The sequence below is a fragment of the Condylura cristata genome, unplaced genomic scaffold (assembly GCF_000260355.1).
Source record: "Condylura cristata isolate star-nosed mole 26May11 unplaced genomic scaffold, ConCri1.0 scaffold00002, whole genome shotgun sequence".
Lineage (NCBI taxonomy): Eukaryota > Metazoa > Chordata > Mammalia > Eulipotyphla > Talpidae > Condylura > Condylura cristata.
In genome coordinates, this window is record NW_004567103.1 from 3,690,534 (window position 1) to 3,696,308 (window position 5,775).

The 5,775-nt window shown below is 55.7% G+C and overlaps 1 long non-coding RNA gene across 1 annotated transcript in view; it reads right to left on the reverse strand.

The window, feature by feature from the left end:
• Positions 1 to 201: 201 nt before the first annotated feature.
• Positions 202 to 5,775, reverse strand: part of LOC105853624 — a 6,891-nt gene continuing 1,317 nt past the window's right edge. Inside the window, exons 2-3 of the long non-coding RNA XR_001145448.1 lie at positions 3,257 to 3,367; positions 202 to 1,936 (exon numbers count right to left, since the gene is read on the reverse strand). This is a non-coding gene — a long non-coding RNA (uncharacterized LOC105853624). The remainder of the gene's footprint in view (positions 1,937 to 3,256; positions 3,368 to 5,775) is intronic.

Consider the following 5,775-nt stretch of genomic DNA (forward strand, 5'->3'; position numbering starts at 1 on the left):
TCGCAGGAAATACTGAAGGGAATAAAAAATAAAAGCTGCGTGAAGCACCCGCTATGCAGGGGGCTGCGGGTCCCGCCAGGCCCCGGTGCAGGCAGTGGGGTATGAAGAAAGTGCAAAGAGGGGGTGAAGGTGGGGAGGTGGCAGAGGGGCTCAAGTGGAGGGGAATCAAAGCAAACTGGAGACCACAGCAAACCCCATTTTCCAAGCCTTTTTATGGGCAGCCGCCCAAGTTGCAAATATTGGCAACAAACTCGAAAGATTTTGAAATGGCTCCATCCTCAGAAATTTCCTACCTTTAACAAAAAAAGCCACCTCCAAACTAAAATTCCAACAGTTATTACACAGGAATTACTAGACCAACAGAAAAAGATAGCAGCTTCAAAAATATCAGTCTTCCCATTTTTAAAGAAAATCAGCACAATTCACCAGGGTTCACTTTGGGGGGGGTCAGCACGGCTCATCAGCTGGTGAGTTGGTCTTGTGCTATTAACTTGACACCTGCTGCCAACCAGCCCCCCAAAGGTGGCATCTTCCCTGTCTTGTGGTACCCCCAAGGGGCTGAGAAGGGGTGGGGTATGTTTTCCTTTTATAGAAGAGAACTGGGGACACAGAGCAGGGAAGACCCTTTGTGCACGCCCCAGAACCTCTAGGCCACTGGTCCCCACTCTAGACTTTGGCACTAGCCTGGAGACAGGGAAGTAACGGGCGCAAGTTCAGGAGCACCTGCAGACCGCTGGGCTGACAGAGGGCGTGGCTGCCCTTCTGCTGAGTGAGCTGGGCACACGTGAGCGAATCTGCCCATTCTGTGCCTCCTACGATCAGCCAGGGGCTGCTCTGGCCACTCCAGAGCCCCTGGCTGTCCCCAGGGCAGGCAGGGAAGACAAGGTCCCTCCGTGAGCGAAAAGATGCCTCCCTGCTCATAACGGAGCTTCCTGGGCCTGGTCTGATCCACAGACACTGAAGAAAGGACAGGAACGCGGCACCTTTGGGCTGGAGCCTCTCGGCCTTGGGCTTGGACCTGCGACTGAGAGCCAGTCCCAGGCCCTTGTTTTCCAGACCCCTAACTTTTTTCTCTTTGGTGCCGTGAGCAGTTCCCAGCGACCTTTGGCTCAAAGGACTTGGTGCAGAAAGTCGCTGCCGGCATGAAGAAGTGCAGGGCCCTCTCCTCGCCTGAGTGTGAGCCCATGCCCGTCCTGGCCAGGCAGGCAGTGCAGCCTGTATGCTGGCTGGCTGTGGGAGCCAAGGCCCGGGAAGCCCAGCCCTCTCCGCACTGGGGGACGCTTCTAGAATCTGACAGGGAGGAGGGAGTGGCTCACTGAATTCCTCTAAGGGGCCCTGTGAGTGGTGTGCTTGTTGGATGGTTTTGCACGCAGTCCAGCTCCTGGCTGAGAGCTACTGGCCTGGTGGACCATCTTGCATTTGAGAATCAGAAGCCCCAAGGGCTGAGTGATGTATCCAAGGCTACACCCCCAGGTCCGATGTCTTCCGCTCCAGAGTTCTCTCCAGCTGCACTTGTGTGCTGGATCCTCAGGCAGGACGGTGGGTGGCGCAGAGCCCCAGAGCAGACAGCTGACTGTGTCAGTGGCACGGAAGAGCCAGGAGGCGTGACAGTGACCTTGCTGTGATCAGAGAGCTGGAGCCGGGCTCAGGCGAATCACCCTCCCAGGTCTGAGCTGTCAATGTCGCACCACCTTGTCGTCGCTACCACCCCAGGGTCAACTCGAGGCACAGGGTAGGGGGCTCAGTGGGAAGGAGCCGGGTTAGGGCTGTAGGTTAGGGCCGGGCGCTTGGGCCACACTTCATCTCGCGTCCCGGGTGAGGTCCACGGGGCCGGGGGCTCCGTCACAAGCGCTCATGGCCTTCCCGGGATCCTCACAGTCACCGTTGGGAATGATGGCTGTCAGGGCCAGTTCTTCCTCAGCGTTCTGGAAGTGATCTGAACACAAGAGAGGGGGTCACCAAGCAGAAGGAGGCTCATGAGTGAGCCCGGAGGCCAGAGGAGAAGGAGCTGGCCCCAGAACAGCGTGTCAAAAGGTCCAACTAAACACACCAAAAACCTTAAAAATGCATGTCCCTCTAACACAGTGATTCCACTTCTGTCACTCTGGTTAGCTGGTGGCTCGCTTGATTGGGGGCCCTGCACAGGAAACCCCAAAAGGCACTGGGGGATTCTGAGAGTGAGAGACAGGAGAGTGCTCCTCCTGCTGACCGAGGGGGGAACTGCAGGGAGAGGCTGCATCACAGGCCTGTGGCAGCAGAGAATGAATCCTATCACAGCCAGAGCTTGGGGAGAATGGGGTGCTAAAAAGGCATGCATCCCCGCTGACAACTTGGATGCCGCTTTGTGAGACCCAGAGGGCCCCGCTAAGTGATGCAGACTTCCGGCCACACAAAGCAGAAGACCATAAATGGGGTATCCTTTGAAGCCACTAAGTTTGTGATCATTTGTTACCTGGCACTGGAATGAGCTTGTTTAAACAGAGGACATAATGGGAGTTTAATTAAAACCCGTCCACTGCTACTGTAAAAAAGCCATGGGCTCAGGGCACTTTGGGGATGGGTCTGGTCACACCCTGCTCCCCCAGGACTTCCTATCTCCCTCGCAACACTTCCTGTCCACATCATCACTGCCGAGTGGGGTGCAGGCCACCCAGGGTCCCTCCTAGGACAAAGCACCTCTCTTAACTGAGCTGTGCCTCTGGTCAGTCCCACTCCTCTCTCAACACCCCCCCAAACTCCCCCCCGCTTAGAAATCACCACTGTCTCATTACTCACGGGATGCTAGGTCCAGGGTCCCCATCTGGCCCCAACACTCTTCTACTTCTCACCCCAATCACTCTCTGAACATGACATCATGTTACCCCTTCTTTCTTGACGGTTATCCCTCTCCTAGACTGCCCATTTCAGCTCAGGAAAATCCCAAGCCCCAGCACAAGCATCGCCTGCTTCTGCCTCAGTCCTGGGGTGGGGGTGGGGGTTGAATGCCTCTGTACCCATGCCAGTACCTGCATGGCATCCCTGTCCACGTTGACCTCATGGGTGGAGATGCCTGGAGCTGGACCTACACTGGCCCCGCCAGTGCCCCCTCCCCTCCAGGTGGTTTGGCACCTCCCAGGGCTCAGGGGACCCCCAGACTCACAAGGGCACACACTCCCTGGGGTCGCTCCACTCTGTCCCATCGGCTCCTGTGTGCATGTGACCATTCCCATAATCCCAAGTGCCTGATCCATGGGGTCCAGGAAGGCTGCACACTCACCCTGAGCTGGGCCACTGGGAGAGGTGGCATCCGGATCCTTCCCCCGGCTCCGGGGCCCCCAGGTAAAGCAGTTCAGCAGTGCTGGGAGACCCCGTCTCTCCCAGGCGCCTTCTAGAAAGAACAAAGTCCCAGAGGCAGTGGGTGAGACACTGCTTGACACGACTGAGCAACTTTCTGTCCAGCAAGCTCAGACCTTCAACTGTCAACTGTCCCAGTTTCCACTGTCTGGTTAAAAAACAAAGATCCTCATTTGCAAAAATGGTAGGAAGTTTACACTTAATAAAACAGCCTGCCCTTCCCCCAAACTTTCTCTCTTATCTCACTTCATCATCACAAACCCCCTAGAACTATAGGAACAAAATTGACACACATTTCATCACCACTACACAGCAGAAAAACTCAAAACAGTTTTTAGATCAAACTATTTCTTAATGGGAACAGGCGATCTTTTTTGATAGGAAAATGCGGAACAGTCACCCCTTGATTCATTTCCTTATTACAGTGCTACCCACCTAAGAGCTCCAGCTATCTGGAAAAAGGTCAAATGGAACAAAGTTTAAAAGCAAAACAATTCCATGCCGTACAAACACAGAAAATCCTTGTTGGTAAATCTTTACTCGGGATTTATTTGCTTTTACTTTGTAACCCAATATGGATAAGCCTGGAATCTTATTTTCTTCAACCCAAAGGCAGCTGGATTACACATAAACTAGGTAAAAGGGCATTGCCAAGAGGCAGGGAACTATCGAGCAGTAAAGGTAAGTGACCTGAGATCTTTTAAAATCTAGGCCCAGGGGCCCTCCCTGGTGGCGCAGCGGGTTAAAGCACTGCACTGAGAAACTAAAGCCACTTCCGCATGAGTTCGATCCCCGCCTGCCCGGAGGAGACCACATGGCGTGGCAGACCTCTCCTGACCCGCCCGCTGCTCCCCTCAGCAGTGTACTTCATAGATCTGCCTGTTCTGCTTCCCGCTCTGTCTCTGGTGAATCCTCTCACCCTCCACATCTCTGGCCTGTACCCCAGTTCTGTATGAATAAATAAATAAATCTTTAAAAAAAAAAAAAAATCTAGGCCCAGCTGCAAGAAGACCTTGGCAATGCCAATCCATCTGGTGTTTGGCTAATGATCTTGCCCACTGCAGAAACAGCAGGAAGTGGGTTATAGTCACCCTCCTGCTCCTTAGTCATTAATGAAAAGTTTCATGCCGTTTGGCATGTTTCATAAAAGTAGAGAAGAGTTTGACCCTACAGAGAATGATTACCTGGACAGGTATTAACCTGGAAGAGCTAGGGGAGCAGAAACACAAGGGTCTGGGACTTCACTTCTGGCAGAGTGGGGAGGGTCAGGGAAGGCTTCCTGGAGGAGGTGGCCCAGTTCTGAATGATGGGATTGGTGAGGTAAACAGGAGGATGGAAGAAAAGGCTTTTGGTGACAGCAATTGCAAGCTCAGCTCTGAGGAACTGCATGTTGCCCCTGGGAATGGGAGAGGGTGAAGAGACTAGGGGTGCAGAGAATTTTTAGCCATTAATTCACTGGGGGCAGACAACTTCTCCCCCAGGGCCAGGTCAGCCAAGGGGCCGGCACCATCAGAGTGCCAACCCATGAGGACACTGCCCTTCATCTTTCAGGAAGCTGGCTGTGGGGACTCAGAAAAGGGAGTGTGGGCTGGAGGGTAGACAGGGCAGGCCAGGCTGGGGGTGGGGGGCTGTCTATGACAGCTGCAGTCTGACTTCCCAATGCTGCTATGCACACCCAGGACGCAGGACCAGCCAGCCTCTGAGGCTCCACAAGCTGAGCCGAGAGCTGGGGGGGCCCTGGGGAGGGGCCGGACAGGGAGCTGTGAGTGTCAAGAAGTGCCAAGAAGCTCCTCCGTCCCCGTTTTGCCCGGTTCTACTATCCCTACTTCACACTAAGTGTCCAGACCAGGACACCTGGAAGCGACCTGTGTCAGGATGGAGGAGATTCTGACTGCTGCAGGCTGTCCTCACCAGGGGCTGGGCGCAGCCCCTCTCTGGGCACTGTGGGGCCGTGTGGCGGGAAGGTTGCACAACCTGGTGGGCAGACTGGGACTAGAGCACGCTGTGCCTGGCCCCTCACTCCTCCCCACACCCCTGGGTTCTGGCCACGAGTCATGGTTTTGTCCCCAGGAGCCGGCCCTGGGCATCCCTACCTGCGCAGCGGCCTGGCAGCTCCAGGCACTGCCAAGCCCTGAGCCGCAGTCCTGTCCCCTCTCACCTAGGAAACTTGCGCATCCCCAGCCTTTCCCATCTCCTCCCCAGCCCACCCCATCCCGTCTCCCACCAGCACGCAGCCGCTCCGCTTGCTTGGCTTCCCAGCCCCTGCTTCTCCCAGGCTCTCGAGACCCTCCCGCTGCAGATCCGACCCCATGCCAGGTCCGGCCCACTAGCCAACCGGGCGGCATCTCCCTCTGGGCCTCGGTTTACCTCGGTGCCCAAGGTCAGGGGTCCACCCCCGGTGTTGCCACATGGGGGCCTTCCGCCCGCCGGTCCGAGCCCCAC